At 45.3% G+C, this 16,823-nt stretch overlaps 35 non-coding genes across 35 annotated transcripts; all 35 read right to left on the bottom strand.

The window, feature by feature from the left end:
* Positions 1-175: 175 nt before the first annotated feature.
* On the bottom strand, positions 176-316 carry LOC136613580 (U4 spliceosomal RNA). Its single transcript, XR_010790812.1, has one exon. It is a non-coding gene; the product is annotated as a U4 spliceosomal RNA (small nuclear RNA).
* A 347-nt stretch (positions 317-663) lies between these two features.
* Positions 664-804, bottom strand: LOC136613341 (U4 spliceosomal RNA). Its single transcript, XR_010790591.1, has one exon. It is a non-coding gene; the product is annotated as a U4 spliceosomal RNA (small nuclear RNA).
* Positions 805-1,121: 317 nt separating this feature from the next.
* Positions 1,122-1,262, bottom strand: LOC136613237 (U4 spliceosomal RNA). The gene has a single exon (XR_010790498.1). It is a non-coding gene; the product is annotated as a U4 spliceosomal RNA (small nuclear RNA).
* Positions 1,263-1,609: 347 nt separating this feature from the next.
* LOC136613537 (U4 spliceosomal RNA) lies at positions 1,610-1,750 on the bottom strand. Its single transcript, XR_010790771.1, has one exon. It is a non-coding gene; the product is annotated as a U4 spliceosomal RNA (small nuclear RNA).
* A 347-nt stretch (positions 1,751-2,097) lies between these two features.
* On the bottom strand, positions 2,098-2,238 carry LOC136613519 (U4 spliceosomal RNA). The gene has a single exon (XR_010790754.1). It is a non-coding gene; the product is annotated as a U4 spliceosomal RNA (small nuclear RNA).
* A 347-nt stretch (positions 2,239-2,585) lies between these two features.
* On the bottom strand, positions 2,586-2,726 carry LOC136613306 (U4 spliceosomal RNA). Its single transcript, XR_010790562.1, has one exon. It is a non-coding gene; the product is annotated as a U4 spliceosomal RNA (small nuclear RNA).
* A 347-nt stretch (positions 2,727-3,073) lies between these two features.
* LOC136613238 (U4 spliceosomal RNA) lies at positions 3,074-3,214 on the bottom strand. Its single transcript, XR_010790499.1, has one exon. It is a non-coding gene; the product is annotated as a U4 spliceosomal RNA (small nuclear RNA).
* Positions 3,215-3,561: 347 nt separating this feature from the next.
* On the bottom strand, positions 3,562-3,702 carry LOC136613514 (U4 spliceosomal RNA). The gene has a single exon (XR_010790749.1). It is a non-coding gene; the product is annotated as a U4 spliceosomal RNA (small nuclear RNA).
* A 347-nt stretch (positions 3,703-4,049) lies between these two features.
* Positions 4,050-4,190, bottom strand: LOC136613240 (U4 spliceosomal RNA). Its single transcript, XR_010790500.1, has one exon. It is a non-coding gene; the product is annotated as a U4 spliceosomal RNA (small nuclear RNA).
* Positions 4,191-4,537: 347 nt separating this feature from the next.
* LOC136613398 (U4 spliceosomal RNA) lies at positions 4,538-4,678 on the bottom strand. The gene has a single exon (XR_010790642.1). It is a non-coding gene; the product is annotated as a U4 spliceosomal RNA (small nuclear RNA).
* Positions 4,679-5,025: 347 nt separating this feature from the next.
* LOC136613342 (U4 spliceosomal RNA) lies at positions 5,026-5,166 on the bottom strand. Its single transcript, XR_010790592.1, has one exon. It is a non-coding gene; the product is annotated as a U4 spliceosomal RNA (small nuclear RNA).
* A 317-nt stretch (positions 5,167-5,483) lies between these two features.
* On the bottom strand, positions 5,484-5,624 carry LOC136613241 (U4 spliceosomal RNA). Its single transcript, XR_010790501.1, has one exon. It is a non-coding gene; the product is annotated as a U4 spliceosomal RNA (small nuclear RNA).
* A 347-nt stretch (positions 5,625-5,971) lies between these two features.
* On the bottom strand, positions 5,972-6,112 carry LOC136613501 (U4 spliceosomal RNA). The gene has a single exon (XR_010790737.1). It is a non-coding gene; the product is annotated as a U4 spliceosomal RNA (small nuclear RNA).
* A 347-nt stretch (positions 6,113-6,459) lies between these two features.
* Positions 6,460-6,600, bottom strand: LOC136613520 (U4 spliceosomal RNA). The gene has a single exon (XR_010790755.1). It is a non-coding gene; the product is annotated as a U4 spliceosomal RNA (small nuclear RNA).
* A 347-nt stretch (positions 6,601-6,947) lies between these two features.
* Positions 6,948-7,088, bottom strand: LOC136613510 (U4 spliceosomal RNA). The gene has a single exon (XR_010790746.1). It is a non-coding gene; the product is annotated as a U4 spliceosomal RNA (small nuclear RNA).
* A 347-nt stretch (positions 7,089-7,435) lies between these two features.
* Positions 7,436-7,576, bottom strand: LOC136613343 (U4 spliceosomal RNA). The gene has a single exon (XR_010790593.1). It is a non-coding gene; the product is annotated as a U4 spliceosomal RNA (small nuclear RNA).
* A 347-nt stretch (positions 7,577-7,923) lies between these two features.
* On the bottom strand, positions 7,924-8,064 carry LOC136613242 (U4 spliceosomal RNA). The gene has a single exon (XR_010790502.1). It is a non-coding gene; the product is annotated as a U4 spliceosomal RNA (small nuclear RNA).
* A 347-nt stretch (positions 8,065-8,411) lies between these two features.
* Positions 8,412-8,552, bottom strand: LOC136613399 (U4 spliceosomal RNA). Its single transcript, XR_010790643.1, has one exon. It is a non-coding gene; the product is annotated as a U4 spliceosomal RNA (small nuclear RNA).
* Positions 8,553-8,899: 347 nt separating this feature from the next.
* On the bottom strand, positions 8,900-9,040 carry LOC136613344 (U4 spliceosomal RNA). Its single transcript, XR_010790594.1, has one exon. It is a non-coding gene; the product is annotated as a U4 spliceosomal RNA (small nuclear RNA).
* Positions 9,041-9,357: 317 nt separating this feature from the next.
* LOC136613243 (U4 spliceosomal RNA) lies at positions 9,358-9,498 on the bottom strand. Its single transcript, XR_010790503.1, has one exon. It is a non-coding gene; the product is annotated as a U4 spliceosomal RNA (small nuclear RNA).
* Positions 9,499-9,845: 347 nt separating this feature from the next.
* Positions 9,846-9,986, bottom strand: LOC136613305 (U4 spliceosomal RNA). The gene has a single exon (XR_010790561.1). It is a non-coding gene; the product is annotated as a U4 spliceosomal RNA (small nuclear RNA).
* Positions 9,987-10,333: 347 nt separating this feature from the next.
* Positions 10,334-10,474, bottom strand: LOC136613244 (U4 spliceosomal RNA). The gene has a single exon (XR_010790504.1). It is a non-coding gene; the product is annotated as a U4 spliceosomal RNA (small nuclear RNA).
* Positions 10,475-10,821: 347 nt separating this feature from the next.
* Positions 10,822-10,962, bottom strand: LOC136613400 (U4 spliceosomal RNA). The gene has a single exon (XR_010790644.1). It is a non-coding gene; the product is annotated as a U4 spliceosomal RNA (small nuclear RNA).
* Positions 10,963-11,309: 347 nt separating this feature from the next.
* Positions 11,310-11,450, bottom strand: LOC136613346 (U4 spliceosomal RNA). The gene has a single exon (XR_010790595.1). It is a non-coding gene; the product is annotated as a U4 spliceosomal RNA (small nuclear RNA).
* Positions 11,451-11,767: 317 nt separating this feature from the next.
* On the bottom strand, positions 11,768-11,908 carry LOC136613319 (U4 spliceosomal RNA). The gene has a single exon (XR_010790573.1). It is a non-coding gene; the product is annotated as a U4 spliceosomal RNA (small nuclear RNA).
* A 347-nt stretch (positions 11,909-12,255) lies between these two features.
* On the bottom strand, positions 12,256-12,396 carry LOC136613431 (U4 spliceosomal RNA). The gene has a single exon (XR_010790670.1). It is a non-coding gene; the product is annotated as a U4 spliceosomal RNA (small nuclear RNA).
* Positions 12,397-12,743: 347 nt separating this feature from the next.
* On the bottom strand, positions 12,744-12,884 carry LOC136613521 (U4 spliceosomal RNA). The gene has a single exon (XR_010790756.1). It is a non-coding gene; the product is annotated as a U4 spliceosomal RNA (small nuclear RNA).
* A 347-nt stretch (positions 12,885-13,231) lies between these two features.
* Positions 13,232-13,372, bottom strand: LOC136613511 (U4 spliceosomal RNA). Its single transcript, XR_010790747.1, has one exon. It is a non-coding gene; the product is annotated as a U4 spliceosomal RNA (small nuclear RNA).
* Positions 13,373-13,719: 347 nt separating this feature from the next.
* On the bottom strand, positions 13,720-13,860 carry LOC136613347 (U4 spliceosomal RNA). The gene has a single exon (XR_010790596.1). It is a non-coding gene; the product is annotated as a U4 spliceosomal RNA (small nuclear RNA).
* A 347-nt stretch (positions 13,861-14,207) lies between these two features.
* On the bottom strand, positions 14,208-14,348 carry LOC136613245 (U4 spliceosomal RNA). The gene has a single exon (XR_010790505.1). It is a non-coding gene; the product is annotated as a U4 spliceosomal RNA (small nuclear RNA).
* Positions 14,349-14,695: 347 nt separating this feature from the next.
* On the bottom strand, positions 14,696-14,836 carry LOC136613463 (U4 spliceosomal RNA). The gene has a single exon (XR_010790702.1). It is a non-coding gene; the product is annotated as a U4 spliceosomal RNA (small nuclear RNA).
* A 347-nt stretch (positions 14,837-15,183) lies between these two features.
* LOC136613320 (U4 spliceosomal RNA) lies at positions 15,184-15,324 on the bottom strand. The gene has a single exon (XR_010790574.1). It is a non-coding gene; the product is annotated as a U4 spliceosomal RNA (small nuclear RNA).
* A 347-nt stretch (positions 15,325-15,671) lies between these two features.
* Positions 15,672-15,812, bottom strand: LOC136613348 (U4 spliceosomal RNA). Its single transcript, XR_010790597.1, has one exon. It is a non-coding gene; the product is annotated as a U4 spliceosomal RNA (small nuclear RNA).
* Positions 15,813-16,159: 347 nt separating this feature from the next.
* LOC136613246 (U4 spliceosomal RNA) lies at positions 16,160-16,300 on the bottom strand. Its single transcript, XR_010790506.1, has one exon. It is a non-coding gene; the product is annotated as a U4 spliceosomal RNA (small nuclear RNA).
* Positions 16,301-16,647: 347 nt separating this feature from the next.
* On the bottom strand, positions 16,648-16,788 carry LOC136613377 (U4 spliceosomal RNA). The gene has a single exon (XR_010790624.1). It is a non-coding gene; the product is annotated as a U4 spliceosomal RNA (small nuclear RNA).
* Positions 16,789-16,823: the final 35 nt, after the last annotated feature.

The raw sequence follows: 16,823 nt of genomic DNA on the forward strand, positions 1-16,823 counted from the left end.
TGCTAAAGTAGGCGTGTCAGGAAGATAAATGATGTTCCCTGCAGCTGGAAAATAGGCACCAGTTAGCTTCAAGGCCAGAGTTTCTTTTTCTTCGCGGGTGAGAACAAACCATGTTAACATTCCTTGGAAGTTTATTTTCTTACCCCTAAGTCTGTTCTTTTTATGGGAGATCGAGTCTCCTGAGAGACCAGCAAAAATTGCCAATGCTGACTGTATTTCAAGTCATCATGGCGGGGTATTGGGAAAAGTTTTCAATTAGCAATAATCACGCCTCGGTTAAACCTGATGAGCTATGATACTGCCACTGCGCAAAGTTAAAAGTCCCCAAGCGGCCAAGGATGTCACGTTCTGATGGAGCAGCTCATTTAAGGTATGGTGAGACAAAGATGACTCATCCACTCCTGCAAGGCATCATGGGAGTGACCCGACTGAAGAGTCAGACCAACCGTCCTTCGGGCGATTGTTTGGCATTTCGTCTTTTCACGAGTTGCTAAAGTAGGCGTGTCAGGAAGGAAAATAAAATTTTCTGCAGCTGGAAAACAGGCACCAGTTAGCTTCATGGCCAGAGTTTCTTTTTCTTCGCGGGTGAGAACAAACCATGTTAACATTCCTTGGAAGTTTATTTTCTTACCCCTAAGTCTGTTCTTTTTATGAGAGATCGAGTCTCCTGAGAGACCAGCAAAAATTGCCAATGCTGACTGTATTTCAAGTCATCATGGCGGAGTATTGGGAAAAGTTTTCAATTAGCAATAATCACGCCTCGGTTAAACCTCATGGGCTATGATACTGCCACTGCGCAAAGTTAAAAGTCCCCAAGCGGCCAAGGATGTCACGTTCTGATGGAGCAGCTCATTTAAGGTATGGTGAGACAAAGATGACTCATCCACTCCTGCAAGGCATCAACCGTCCTTCGGGCGATTGTTTGGCATTTCGTCTTTTCACGCGCTGCTAAAGTAGGCGTGTCAGGAAGATAAATGATGTTCCCTGCAGCTGGAAAATAGGCACCAGTTAGCTTCAAGGGCAGAGTTGCATTTTCTTCGCGGGTGAGAACAAACCATGTTAACATACCTGCTAAACTTATTTTCTTACCGCTACATCTGTTCTTTTTACGAGAGATGAAGTCTCCTGAGAGACCAGCAAAAATTGCCAATGCTGACTGTATTTCAAGTCATCATGGCGGGGTATTGGGAAAAGTTTTCAATTAGCAATAATCACGCCTCGGTTAAACCTCATGGGCTATGATACTGCCACTGCGCAAAGTTAAAAGTCCCTAAGCGGCCAAGGATGTCACGTTCTCATGGAGCAGCTCATTTAAGGTATGGTGAGACAAAGATGACTCATCCACTCCTGCAAGGCATCATGGGAGTGACCCGACTGAAGAGTCAGACCAATCGTCCTTCGGGCGATTGTTTGGCATTTCGTCTTTTCACGAGTTGCTAAAGTAGGCGTGTCAGGAAGGAAAATGAAATTTTCTGCAGCTGGAAAAGAGGCACCAGTTAGCTTCAAGGCCAGAGTTTCTTTTTCTTCGCGGGTGAGAACAAACCGTGCTAACATTCCTTGGAAGTTTATTTTCTTACCCCTAAGTCTGTTCTTTTTACGAGAGATCGAGTCTCCTGAGAGACCAGCAAAAATTGCCAATGCTGACTGTATTTCAAGTCATCATGGCAGGGTATTGGGAAAAGTTTTCAATTAGCAATAATCACGCCTAGGTTAAACCTCATGGGCTATGATACTGCCACTGCGCAAAGTTAAAAGTCCCCAAGCGGCCAAGGATGTCACGTTCTCATGGAGCAGTTCATTTAAGGTATGGTGAGACAAAGATGACTCATCCACTCCTGCAAGGCATCATGGGAGTGACCAGACTGAAGAGTCAGACCAACCGTCCTTCGGGCGATTGTTTGGCATTTCGTCTTTTCACGCGTTGCTAAAGTAGGCGTGTTAGGAAGATAAATGATGTTCCCTGCAGCTGGAAAATAGGCACCAGTTGGCTTCAAGGGCAGAGTTGCATTTTCTTCGCGGGTGAGAACAAACCATGCTAACATACCTGCTAAACTTATTTTCTTACCGCTACATCTGTTCTTTTTACGAGAGATCGAGTCTCCTGAGAGACCAGCAAAAATTGCCAATGCTGACTGTATTTCAAGTCATCATGGCGGGGTATTGGGAAAAGTTTTCAATTAGCAATAATCACGCCTCAGTTAAACCTCATGGGCTATGATACTGCCACTGTGCAAAGTTAAAAGTCCCCAAGCGGCCAAGGATGTCACGTTCTCATGGAGCAGCTCATTTAAGGTATGGTGAGACAAAGATGACTCATCCACTCCTGCAAGGCATCATGGGAGTGACCAGACTGAAGAGTCAGACCAACCGTCCTTCGGGCGATTGTTTGGCATTTCGTCTTTTCACGAGTTGCTAAAGTAGGCGTGTCAGGAAGATAAATGATGTTCCCTGCAGCTGGAAAATAGGCACCAGTTGGCTTCAAGGGCAGAGTTGCATTTCCTTCGCGGGTGAGAACAAACCATGTTAACATACCTGCTAAACTTATTTTCTTAAAGCTACATCTGTTCTTTTTACGAGAGATGAAGTCTCCTGAGAGACCAGCAAAAATTGCCAATGCTGACTGTATTGCAAGTCATCATGGCGGGGTATTGGGAAAAGTTTTCAATTAGCAATAATCACGCCTCGGTTAAACCTCATGGGCTATGATACTGCCACTGCGCAAAGTTAAAAGTCCCCAAGCGGCCAAGGATGTCACGTTCTCATGGAGCAGCTCATTTAAGGTATGGTGAGACAAAGATGACTCATCCACTCCTGCAAGGCATCATGGGAGTGACCCGACTGAAGAGTCAGACCAACCGTCCTTCGGGCGATTGTTTGGCATTTCGTCTTTTCACGAGTTGCTAAAGTAGGCGTGTCAGGAAGGAAAATGAAATTTTCTGCAGCTGGACAACAGGCACCAGTTAGCTTCAAGGCCAGAGTTTCTTTTTCTTCGCGGGTGAGAACAAACAATGTTAACATTCCTTGGAAGTTTATTTTCTTACCCCTAAGTCTGTTCTTTTTATGAGAGATCGAGTCTCCTGAGAGACCAGCAAAAATTGCCAATGCTGACTGTATTTCAAGTCATCATGGCGGGGTATTGGGAAAAGTTTTCAATTAGCAATAATCACGCCTCGGTTAAACCTCATGGGCTATGATACTGCCACTGCGCAAAGTTAAAAGTCCCCAAGCGGCCAAGGATGTCACGTTCTCATTGAGCAGCTCATTTAAGGTATGGTGAGACAAAGATGACTCATCCACTCCTGCAAGGCATCATGGGAGTGACCAGACTGAAGAGTCAGACCAACCATCCTTTGTGTGATTGTTTGGCATTTCGTCTTTTCACGTGTTGCTAAAGTAGGCGTGTCAGGAAGATAAATGATGTTCCCTGCAGCTGGAAAATAGGCACCAGTTGGCTTCAAGGGCAGAGTTGCATTTTCTTCGCGGGTGAGAACAAACCATGTTAACATACCTGCTAAACTTATTTTCTTACCGCTACATCTGTTCTTTTTACGAGAGATGAAGTCTCCTGAGAGACCAGCAAAAATTGCCAATGCTGACTGTATTTCAAGTCATCATGGCGGGGTATTGGGAAAAGTTTTTAATTAGCAATAATCACGCCTCGGTTAAACCTCATGAGCTATGATACTGCCACTGCGCAAAGTTAAAAGTCCCCAAGCGGCCAAGGATGTCACGTTCTGATGGAGCAGCTCATTTAAGGTATGGTGAGACAAAGATGACTCATCCACTCCTGCAAGGCATCATGGGAGTGACCCGACTGAAGAGTCAGACCAACCGTCCTTCGGGCGATTGTTTGGCATTTCGTCTTTTCACGCGTTGCTAAAGTAGGCGTGTCAGGAAGATAAATGATGTTCCCTGCAGCTGGAAAATAGGCACCAGTTAGCTTCCAGGGCAGAGTTGCATTTTCTTCGCGGGTGAGAACAAACCATGTTAATATACCTGCTAAACTTATTTTCTTACCGCTACATCTGTTCTTTTTACGAGAGATGAAGTCTCCTGAGAGACCAGCAAAAATTGCCAATGCTGACTGTATTTCAAGTCATCATGGCGGGGTATTGGGAAAAGTTTTCAATTAGCAATAATCACGCCTCGGTTAAACCTCATGGGCTATGATACTGCCACTGCGCAAAGTTAAAAGTCCCCAAGCGGCCAAGGATGTCACGTTCTCATGGAGCAGCTCATTTAAGGTATGGTGAGAAAAATATGACTCATCCACTCCTGCAAGGCATCATGGGAGTGACCCGACTGAAGAGTCAGACCAACCGTCCTTCGGGCAATTGTTTGGCATTTCGTCTTTTCACGCGTTGCTAAAGTAGGCGTGTCAGGATGGAAAATGAAATTTTCTGCAGCTGGAAAACAGGCACCAGTTAGCTTCAAGGCCAGAGTTTCTTTTTCTTCGCGGGTGAGAACAAACCGTGCTAACATTCCTTGGAAGTTTATTTTCTTACCCCTAAGTCTGTTCTTTTTATGAGAGATCGAGTCTCCTGAGAGACCAGCAAAAATTGCCAATGCTGACTGTATTTCAAGTCATCATGGCGGGGTATTGGGAAAAGTTTTCAATTAGCAATAATCACGCCTCGGTTAAACCTCATGAGCTATGATACTGCCACTGCGCAAAGTTAAAAGTCCCCAAGCGGCCAAGGATGTCACGTTCTGATGGAGCAGCTCATTTAAGGTATGGTGAGACAAAGATGACTCATCCACTCCTGCAAGGCATCATGGGAGTGACCCGACTGAAGAGTCAGACCAACCGTCCTTCGGGCGATTGTTTGGCATTTCGTCTTTTCACGAGTTGCTAAAGTAGGCGTGTCAGGAAGGAAAATAAAATTTTCTGCAGCTGGAAAACAGGCACCAGTTAGCTTCAAGGCCAGAGTTTCTTTTTCTTCGCGGGTGAGAACAAACCATGTTAACATTCCTTGGAAGTTTATTTTCTTACCCCTAAGTCTGTTCTTTTTATGAGAGATCGAGTCTCCTGAGAGACCAGCAAAAATTGCCAATGCTGACTGTATTTCAAGTCATCATGGCGGAGTATTGGGAAAAGTTTTCAATTAGCAATAATCACGCCTCGGTTAAACCTCATGGGCTATGATACTGCCACTGCGCAAAGTTAAAAGTCCCCAAGCGGCCAAGGATGTCACGTTCTGATGGAGCAGCTCATTTAAGGTATGGTGAGACAAAGATGACTCATCCACTCCTGCAAGGCATCAACCGTCCTTCGGGCGATTGTTTGGCATTTCGTCTTTTCACGCGCTGCTAAAGTAGGCGTGTCAGGAAGATAAATGATGTTCCCTGCAGCTGGAAAATAGGCACCAGTTAGCTTCAAGGGCAGAGTTGCATTTTCTTCGCGGGTGAGAACAAACCATGTTAACATACCTGCTAAACTTATTTTCTTACCGCTACATCTGTTCTTTTTACGAGAGATGAAGTCTCCTGAGAGACCAGCAAAAATTGCCAATGCTGACTGTATTTCAAGTCATCATGGCGGGGTATTGGGAAAAGTTTTCAATTAGCAATAATCACGCCTCGGTTAAACCTCATGGGCTATGATACTGCCACTGCGCAAAGTTAAAAGTCCCTAAGCGGCCAAGGATGTCACGTTCTCATGGAGCAGCTCATTTAAGGTATGGTGAGACAAAGATGACTCATCCACTCCTGCAAGGCATCATGGGAGTGACCCGACTGAAGAGTCAGACCAATCGTCCTTCGGGCGATTGTTTGGCATTTCGTCTTTTCACGAGTTGCTAAAGTAGGCGTGTCAGGAAGGAAAATGAAATTTTCTGCAGCTGGAAAACAGGCACCAGTTAGCTTCAAGGACAGGGTTTCTTTTTCTTCGCGGGTGAGAACAAACCGTGCTAACATTCCTTGGAAGTTTATTTTCTTACCCCTAAGTCTGTTCTTTTTACGAGAGATCGAGTCTCCTGAGAGAACAGCAAAAATTGCCAATGCTGACTGTATTTCAAGTCATCATGGCAGGGTATTGGGAAAAGTTTTCAATTAGCAATAATCACGCCTCGGTTAAACCTCATGGGCTATGATACTGACACTGCACAAAGCTAAAAGTCCCCAAGCGGCCAAGGATGTCACGTTCTCATGGAGCAGTTCATTTAAGGTATGGTGAGACAAAGATGACTCATCCACTCCTGCAAGGCATCATGGGAGTGACCAGACTGAAGAGTCAGACCAACCGTCCTTCGGGCGATTGTTTGGCATTTCGTCTTTTCACGCGTTGCTAAAGTAGGCGTGTCAGGAAGATAAATGATGTTCCCTGCAGCTGGAAAATAGGCACCAGTTGGCTTCAAGGGCAGAGTTGCATTTTCTTCGCGGGTGAGAACAAACCATGCTAACATACCTGCTAAACTTATTTTCTTACCGCTACATCTGTTCTTTTTACGAGAGATCGAGTCTCCTGAGAGACCAGCAAAAATTGCCAATGCTGACTGTATTTCAAGTCATCATGGCGGGGTATTGGGAAAAGTTTTCAATTAGCAATAATCACGCCTCAGTTAAACCTCATGGGCTATGATACTGCCACTGTGCAAAGTTAAAAGTCCCCAAGCGGCCAAGGATGTCACGTTCTCATGGAGCAGCTCATTTAAGGTATGGTGAGACAAAGATGACTCATCCACTCCTGCAAGGCATCATGGGAGTGACCAGACTGAAGAGTCAGACCAACCATCCTTTGTGTGATTGTTTGGCATTTCGTCTTTTCACGCGTTGCTAAAGTAGGCGTGTCAGGAAGATAAATGATGTTCCCTGCAGCTGGAAAATAGGCACCAGTTGGCTTCAAGGGCAGAGTTGCATTTTCTTCGCGGGTGAGAACAAACCATGTTAACATACCTGCTAAACTTATTTTCTTACCGCTACATCTGTTCTTTTTACGAGAGATGAAGTCTCCTGAGAGACCAGCAAAAATTGCCAATGCTGACTGTATTTCAAGTCATCATGGCGGGGTATTGGGAAAAGTTTTCAATTAGCAATAATCACCCCTCGGTTAAACCTCATGGGCTATGATACTGCCACTGCGCAAAGTTAAAAGTCCCCAAGCGGCCAAGGATGTCACGTTCTCATGGAGCAGCTCATTTAAGGTGTGGTGAGACAAAGATGACTCATCCACTCCTGCAAGGCATCATGGGAGTGACCCGACTGAAGAGTCAGACCAACCGTCCTTCGGGCGATTGTTTGGCATTTCGTCTTTTCACGAGTTGCTAAAGTAGGCGTGTCAGGAAGGAAAATGAAATTTTCTGCAGCTGGACAACAGGCACCAGTTAGCTTCAAGGCCAGAGTTTCTTTTTCTTCGCGGGTGAGAACAAACCATGTTAACATTCCTTGGAAGTTTATTTTCTTACCCCTAAGTCTGTTCTTTTTATGAGAGATCGAGTCTCCTGAGAGACCAGCAAAAATTGCCAATGCTGACTGTATTTCAAGTCATCATGGCGGAGTATTGGGAAAAGTTTTCAATTAGCAATAATCACGCCTCGGTTAAACCTCATGGGCTATGATACTGCCACTGCGCAAAGTTAAAAGTCCCCAAGCGGCCAAGGATGTCACGTTCTGATGGAGCAGCTCATTTAAGGTATGGTGAGACAAAGATGACTCATCCACTCCTGCAAGGCATCATGGGAGTGACCCGACTGAAGAGTCAGACCAACCGTCCTTCGGGCGATTGTTTGGCATTTCGTCTTTTCACGCGCTGCTAAAGTAGGCGTGTCAGGAAGATAAATGATGTTCCCTGCAGCTGGAAAATAGGCACCAGTTAGCTTCAAGGGCAGAGTTGCATTTTCTTCGCGGGTGAGAACAAACCATGCTAACATACCTGCTAAACTTATTTTCTTACCGCTACATCTGTTCTTTTTACGAGAGATGAAGTCTCCTGAGAGACCAGCAAAAATTGCCAATGCTGACTGTATTTCAAGTCATCATGGCGGGGTATTGGGAAAAGTTTTCAATTAGCAATAATCACGCCTCGGTTAAACCTCATGGGCTATGATACTGCCACTGCGCAAAGTTAAAAGTCCCCAAGCGGCCAAGGATGTCACGTTCTCATGGAGCAGCTCATTTAAGGTATGGTGAGAAAAATATGACTCATCCACTCCTGCAAGGCATCATGGGAGTGACCCGACTGAAGAGTCAGACCAACCGTCCTTCGGGCAATTGTTTGGCATTTCGTCTTTTCACGCGTTGCTAAAGTAGGCGTGTCAGGATGGAAAATGAAATTTTCTGCAGCTGGAAAACAGGCACCAGTTAGCTTCAAGGCCAGAGTTTCTTTTTCTTCGCGGGTGAGAACAAACCGTGCTAACATTCCTTGGAAGTTTATTTTCTTACCCCTAAGTCTGTTCTTTTTATGAGAGATCGAGTCTCCTGAGAGACCAGCAAAAATTGCCAATGCTGACTGTATTTCAAGTCATCATGGCGGGGTATTGGGAAAAGTTTTCAATTAGCAATAATCACGCCTCGGTTAAACCTCATGAGCTATGATACTGCCACTGCGCAAAGTTAAAAGTCCCCAAGCGGCCAAGGATGTCACGTTCTGATGGAGCAGCTCATTTAAGGTATGGTGAGACAAAGATGACTCATCCACTCCTGCAAGGCATCATGGGAGTGACCCGACTGAAGAGTCAGACCAACCGTCCTTCGGGCGATTGTTTGGCATTTCGTCTTTTCACGAGTTGCTAAAGTAGGCGTGTCAGGAAGGAAAATAAAATTTTCTGCAGCTGGAAAACAGGCACCAGTTAGCTTCAAGGCCAGAGTTTCTTTTTCTTCGCGGGTGAGAACAAACCATGTTAACATTCCTTGGAAGTTTATTTTCTTACCCCTAAGTCTGTTCTTTTTATGAGAGATCGAGTCTCCTGAGAGACCAGCAAAAATTGCCAATGCTGACTGTATTTCAAGTCATCATGGCGGAGTATTGGGAAAAGTTTTCAATTAGCAATAATCACGCCTCGGTTAAACCTCATGGGCTATGATACTGCCACTGCGCAAAGTTAAAAGTCCCCAAGCGGCCAAGGATGTCACGTTCTGATGGAGCAGCTCATTTAAGGTATGGTGAGACAAAGATGACTCATCCACTCCTGCAAGGCATCAACCGTCCTTCGGGCGATTGTTTGGCATTTCGTCTTTTCACGCGCTGCTAAAGTAGGCGTGTCAGGAAGATAAATGATGTTCCCTGCAGCTGGAAAATAGGCACCAGTTAGCTTCAAGGGCAGAGTTGCATTTTCTTCGCGGGTGAGAACAAACCATGTTAACATACCTGCTAAACTTATTTTCTTACCGCTACATCTGTTCTTTTTACGAGAGATGAAGTCTCCTGAGAGACCAGCAAAAATTGCCAATGCTGACTGTATTTCAAGTCATCATGGCGGGGTATTGGGAAAAGTTTTCAATTAGCAATAATCACGCCTCGGTTAAACCTCATGGGCTATGATACTGCCACTGCGCAAAGTTAAAAGTCCCTAAGCGGCCAAGGATGTCACGTTCTCATGGAGCAGCTCATTTAAGGTATGGTGAGACAAAGATGACTCATCCACTCCTGCAAGGCATCATGGGAGTGACCCGACTGAAGAGTCAGACCAATCGTCCTTCGGGCGATTGTTTGGCATTTCGTCTTTTCACGAGTTGCTAAAGTAGGCGTGTCAGGAAGGAAAATGAAATTTTCTGCAGCTGGAAAACAGGCACCAGTTAGCTTCAAGGACAGGGTTTCTTTTTCTTCGCGGGTGAGAACAAACCGTGCTAACATTCCTTGGAAGTTTATTTTCTTACCCCTAAGTCTGTTCTTTTTACGAGAGATCGAGTCTCCTGAGAGAACAGCAAAAATTGCCAATGCTGACTGTATTTCAAGTCATCATGGCGGGGTATTGGGAAAAGTTTTCAATTAGCAATAATCACGCCTCGGTTAAACCTCATGGGCTATGATACTGCCACTGCGCAAAGTTAAAAGTCCCCAAGCGGCCAAGGATGTCACGTTCTGATGGAGCAGCTCATTTAAGGTATGGTGAGACAAAGATGACTCATCCACTCCTGCAAGGCATCATGGGAGTGACCCGACTGAAGAGTCAGACCAACCGTCCTTCGGGCGATTGTTTGGCATTTCGTCTTTTCACGCGCTGCTAAAGTAGGCGTGTCAGGAAGATAAATGATGTTCCCTGCAGCTGGAAAATAGGCACCAGTTAGCTTCAAGGGCAGAGTTGCATTTTCTTCGCGGGTGAGAACAAACCATGCTAACATACCTGCTAAACTTATTTTCTTACCGCTACATCTGTTCTTTTTACGAGAGATGAAGTCTCCTGAGAGACCAGCAAAAATTGCCAATGCTGACTGTATTTCAAGTCATCATGGCGGGGTATTGGGAAAAGTTTTCAATTAGCAATAATCACGCCTCGGTTAAACCTCATGGGCTATGATACTGCCACTGCGCAAAGTTAAAAGTCCCCAAGCGGCCAAGGATGTCACGTTCTCATGGAGCAGCTCATTTAAGGTATGGTGAGAAAAATATGACTCATCCACTCCTGCAAGGCATCATGGGAGTGACCCGACTGAAGAGTCAGACCAACCGTCCTTCGGGCAATTGTTTGGCATTTCGTCTTTTCACGCGTTGCTAAAGTAGGCGTGTCAGGATGGAAAATGAAATTTTCTGCAGCTGGAAAACAGGCACCAGTTAGCTTCAAGGCCAGAGTTTCTTTTTCTTCGCGGGTGAGAACAAACCGTGCTAACATTCCTTGGAAGTTTATTTTCTTACCCCTAAGTCTGTTCTTTTTATGAGAGATCGAGTCTCCTGAGAGACCAGCAAAAATTGCCAATGCTGACTGTATTTCAAGTCATCATGGCGGGGTATTGGGAAAAGTTTTCAATTAGCAATAATCACGCCTCGGTTAAACCTCATGAGCTATGATACTGCCACTGCGCAAAGTTAAAAGTCCCCAAGCGGCCAAGGATGTCACGTTCTGATGGAGCAGCTCATTTAAGGTATGGTGAGACAAAGATGACTCATCCACTCCTGCAAGGCATCATGGGAGTGACCCGACTGAAGAGTCAGACCAACCGTCCTTCGGGCGATTGTTTGGCATTTCGTCTTTTCACGAGTTGCTAAAGTAGGCGTGTCAGGAAGGAAAATAAAATTTTCTGCAGCTGGAAAACAGGCACCAGTTAGCTTCAAGGCCAGAGTTTCTTTTTCTTCGCGGGTGAGAACAAACCATGTTAACATTCCTTGGAAGTTTATTTTCTTACCCCTAAGTCTGTTCTTTTTATGAGAGATCGAGTCTCCTGAGAGACCAGCAAAAATTGCCAATGCTGACTGTATTTCAAGTCATCATGGCGGAGTATTGGGAAAAGTTTTCAATTAGCAATAATCACGCCTCGGTTAAACCTCATGGGCTATGATACTGCCACTGCGCAAAGTTAAAAGTCCCCAAGCGGCCAAGGATGTCACGTTCTGATGGAGCAGCTCATTTAAGGTATGGTGAGACAAAGATGACTCATCCACTCCTGCAAGGCATCAACCGTCCTTCGGGCGATTGTTTGGCATTTCGTCTTTTCACGCGCTGCTAAAGTAGGCGTGTCAGGAAGATAAATGATGTTCCCTGCAGCTGGAAAATAGGCACCAGTTAGCTTCAAGGGCAGAGTTGCATTTTCTTCGCGGGTGAGAACAAACCATGTTAACATACCTGCTAAACTTATTTTCTTACCGCTACATCTGTTCTTTTTACGAGAGATGAAGTCTCCTGAGAGACCAGCAAAAATTGCCAATGCTGACTGTATTTCAAGTCATCATGGCGGGGTATTGGGAAAAGTTTTCAATCAGCAATAATCACGCCTCGGTTAAACCTCATGGGCTATGATACTGCCACTGCGCAAAGTTAAAAGTCCCTAAGCGGCCAAGGATGTCACGTTCTCATGGAGCAGCTCATTTAAGGTATGGTGAGACAAAGATGACTCATCCACTCCTGCAAGGCATCATGGGAGTGACCCGACTGAAGAGTCAGACCAATCGTCCTTCGGGCGATTGTTTGGCATTTCGTCTTTTCACGAGTTGCTAAAGTAGGCGTGTCAGGAAGGAAAATGAAATTTTCTGCAGCTGGAAAACAGGCACCAGTTAGCTTCAAGGCCAGGGTTTCTTTTTCTTCGCGGGTGAGAACAAACCGTGCTAACATTCCTTGGAAGTTTATTTTCTTACCCCTAAGTCTGTTCTTTTTACGAGAGATCGAGTCTCCTGAGAGAACAGCAAAAATTGCCAATGCTGACTGTATTTCAAGTCATCATGGCAGGGTATTGGGAAAAGTTTTCAATTAGCAATAATCACGCCTCGGTTAAACCTCATGGGCTATGATACTGCCACTGCGCAAAGTTAAAAGTCCCCAAGCGGCCAAGGATGTCACGTTCTCATGGAGCAGTTCATTTAAGGTATGGTGAGACAAAGATGACTCATCCACTCCTGCAAGGCATCATGGGAGTGACCAGACTGAAGAGTCAGACCAACCGTCCTTCGGGCGATTGTTTGGCATTTCGTCTTTTCACGCGTTGCTAAAGTAGGCGTGTCAGGAAGATAAATGATGTTCCCTGCAGCTGGAAAATAGGCACCAGTTGGCTTCAAGGGCAGAGTTGCATTTTCTTCGCGGGTGAGAACAAACCATGCTAACATACCTGCTAAACTTATTTTCTTACCGCTACATCTGTTCTTTTTACGAGAGATCGAGTCTCCTGAGAGACCAGCAAAAATTGCCAATGCTGACTGTATTTCAAGTCATCATGGCGGGGTATTGGGAAAAGTTTTCAATTAGCAATAATCACGCCTCAGTTAAACCTCATGGGCTATGATACTGCCACTGTGCAAAGTTAAAAGTCCCCAAGCGGCCAAGGATGTCACGTTCTCATGGAGCAGCTCATTTAAGGTATGGTGAGACAAAGATGACTCATCCACTCCTGCAAGGCATCATGGGAGTGACCAGACTGAAGAGTCAGACCAACCATCCTTTGTGTGATTGTTTGGCATTTCGTCTTTTCACGCGTTGCTAAAGTAGGCGTGTCAGGAAGATAAATGATGTTCCCTGCAGCTGGAAAATAGGCACCAGTTGGCTTCAAGGGCAGAGTTGCATTTTCTTCGCGGGTGAGAACAAACCATGTTAACATACCTGCTAAACTTATTTTCTTACCGCTACATCTGTTCTTTTTACGAGAGATGAAGTCTCCTGAGAGACCAGCAAAAATTGCCAATGCTGACTGTATTTCAAGTCATCATGGCGGGGTATTGGGAAAAGTTTTCAATTAGCAATAATCACCCCTCGGTTAAACCTCATGGGCTATGATACTGCCACTGCGCAAAGTTAAAAGTCCCCAAGCGGCCAAGGATGTCACGTTCTCATGGAGCAGCTCATTTAAGGTGTGGTGAGACAAAGATGACTCATCCACTCCTGCAAGGCATCATGGGAGTGACCCGACTGAAGAGTCAGACCAACCGTCCTTCGGGCGATTGTTTGGCATTTCGTCTTTTCACGAGTTGCTAAAGTAGGCGTGTCAGGAAGGAAAATGAAATTTTCTGCAGCTGGACAACAGGCACCAGTTAGCTTCAAGGCCAGAGTTTCTTTTTCTTCGCGGGTGAGAACAAACCATGTTAACATTCCTTGGAAGTTTATTTTCTTACCCCTAAGTCTGTTCTTTTTATGAGAGATCGAGTCTCCTGAGAGACCAGCAAAAATTGCCAATGCTGACTGTATTTCAAGTCATCATGGCGGAGTATTGGGAAAAGTTTTCAATTAGCAATAATCACGCCTCGGTTAAACCTCATGGGCTATGATACTGCCACTGCGCAAAGTTAAAAGTCCCCAAGCGGCCAAGGATGTCACGTTCTGATGGAGCAGCTCATTTAAGGTATGGTGAGACAAAGATGACTCATCCACTCCTGCAAGGCATCATGGGAGTGACCCGACTGAAGAGTCAGACCAACCGTCCTTCGGGCGATTGTTTGGCATTTCGTCTTTTCACGCGCTGCTAAAGTAGGCGTGTCAGGAAGATAAATGATGTTCCCTGCAGCTGGAAAATAGGCACCAGTTAGCTTCAAGGGCAGAGTTGCATTTTCTTCGCGGGTGAGAACAAACCATGCTAACATACCTGCTAAACTTATTTTCTTACCGCTACATCTGTTCTTTTTACGAGAGATGAAGTCTCCTGAGAGACCAGCAAAAATTGCCAATGCTGACTGTATTTCAAGTCATCATGGCGGGGTATTGGGAAAAGTTTTCAATTAGCAATAATCACGCCTCGGTTAAACCTCATGGGCTATGATACTGCCACTGCGCAAAGTTAAAAGTCCCTAAGCGGCCAAGGATGTCACGTTCTCATGGAGCAGCTCATTTAAGGTATGGTGAGACAAAGATGACTCATCCACTCCTGCAAGGCATCATGGGAGTGACCCGACTGAAGAGTCAGACCAACCGTCCTTCGGGCGATTGTTTGGCATTTCGTCTTTTCACGAGTTGCTAAAGTAGGCGTGTCAGGAAGGAAAATGAAATTTTCTGCAGCTGGACAACAGGCACCAGTTAGCTTCAAGGCCAGAGTTTCTTTTTCTTCGCGGGTGAGAACAAACCATGTTAACATTCCTTGGAAGATTATTTTCTTACCCCTAAGTCTGTTCTTTTTATGAGAGATCGAGTCTCCTGAGAGACCAGCAAAAATTGCCAATGCTGACTGTATTTCAAGTCATCATGGCGGAGTATTGGGAAAAGTTTTCAATTAGCAATAATCACGCCTCAGTTAAACCTCATGGGCTATGATACTGCCACTGCGCAAAGTTAAAAGTCCCCAAGCGGCCAAGGATGTCACGTTCTGATGGAGCAGCTCATTTAAGGTATGGTGAGACAAAGATGACTCATCCACTCCTGCAAGGCATCATGGGAGTGACCCGACTGAAGAGTCAGACCAACCGTCCTTCGGGCGATTGTTTGGCATTTCGTCTTTTCACGCGCTGCTAAAGTAGGCGTGTCAGGAAGATAAATGATGTTCCCTGCAGCTGGAAAATAGGCACCAGTTAGCTTCAAGGGCAGAGTTGCATTTTCTTCGCGGGTGAGAACAAACCATGCTATCATACCTGCTAAACTTATTTTCTTACCGCTACATCTGTTCTTTTTACGAGAGATGAAGTCTCCTGAGAGACCAGCAAAAATTGCCAATGCTGACTGTATTTCAAGTCATCATGGCGGGGTATTGGGAAAAGTTTTCAATTAGCAATAATCACGCCTCGGTTAAACCTCATGGGCTATGATACTGCCATTGCGCAAAGTTAAAAGTCCCTAAGCGGCCAAGGATGTCACGTTCTCATGGAGCAGCTCATTTAAGGTATGGTGAGACAAAGATGACTCATCCACTCCTGCAAGGCATCATGGGAGTGACCCGACTGAAGAGTCAGACCAATCGTCCTTCGGGCGATTGTTTGGCATTTCGTCTTTTCACGAGTTGCTAAAGTAGGCGTGTCAGGAAGGAAAATGAAATTTTCTGCAGCTGGAAAACAGGCACCAGTTAGCTTCAAGGCCAGAGTTTCTTTTTCTTCGCGGGTGAGAACAAACCGTGCTAACATTCCTTGGAAGTTTATTTTCTTACCCCTAAGTCTGTTCTTTTTACGATAGATCGAGTCTCCTGAGAGACCAGCAAAAATTGCCAATGCTGACTGTATTTCAAGTCATCATGGCGGAGTATTGGGAAAAGTTTTCAATTAGCAATAATCACGCCTCGGTTAAACCTCATGGGCTATGATACTGCCACTGCGCAAAGTTAAAAGTCCCCAAGCGGCAAAGGATGTCACGTTCTGATGGAGCAGCTCATTTAAGGTATGGTGAGACAAAGATGACTCATCCACTCCTGCAAGGCATCATGGGAGTGACCCGACTGAAGAGTCAGACCAACCGTCCTTCGGGCGATTGTTTGGCATTTCGTCTTTTCACGCGCTGCTAAAGTAGGCGTGTCAGGAAGATAAATGATGTTCCCTGCAGCTGGAAAATAGGCACCAGTTAGCTTCAAGGGCAGAGTTGCATTTTCTTCGCGGGTGAGAACAAACCATGCTATCATACCTGCTAAACTTATTTTCTTACCGCTACATCTGTTCTTTTTACGAGAGATGAAGTCTCCTGAGAGACCAGCAAAAATTGCCAATGCTGACTGTATTTCAAGTCATCATGGCGGGGTATTGGGAAAAGTTTTCAATTAGCAATAATCACGCCTCGGTTAAACCTCATGGGCTATGATACTGCCACTGCGCAAAGTTAAAAGTCCCCAAGCGGCCAAGGATGTCACGTTCTCATGGAGCAGCTCATTTAAGGTATGGTGAGACAAAGATGACTCATCCACTCCTGCAAGGCATCATGGGAGTGACCCGACTGAAGAGTCAGACCAATCGTCCTTCGGGCGATTGTTTGGCATTTCGTCTTTTCACGAGTTGCTAAAGTAGGCGTGTCAGGAAGGAAAATGAAATTTTCTGCAGCTGGAAAACAGGCACCAGTTAGCTTCAAGGCCAGAGTTTCTTATTCTTCGCGGGTGAGAACAAACCGTGCTAACATTCCTTGGAAGTTTATTTTCTTACCCCTAAGTCTGTTCTTTTTACGAGAGATCGAGTCTCCTGAGAGACCAGCAAAAATTGCCAATGCTGACTGTATTTCAAGTCATCATGGCAGGGTATTGGGAAAAGTTTTCAATTAGCAATAATCACGCCTCGGTTAAACCTCATGGGCTATGATACTGCCACTGCGCAAAGTTAAAAGTCCCCAAGCGGCCAAGGATGTCACGTTCTC

This window comes from Eleutherodactylus coqui, chromosome 2, assembly GCF_035609145.1.
Source record: "Eleutherodactylus coqui strain aEleCoq1 chromosome 2, aEleCoq1.hap1, whole genome shotgun sequence".
Lineage (NCBI taxonomy): Eukaryota > Metazoa > Chordata > Amphibia > Anura > Eleutherodactylidae > Eleutherodactylus > Eleutherodactylus coqui.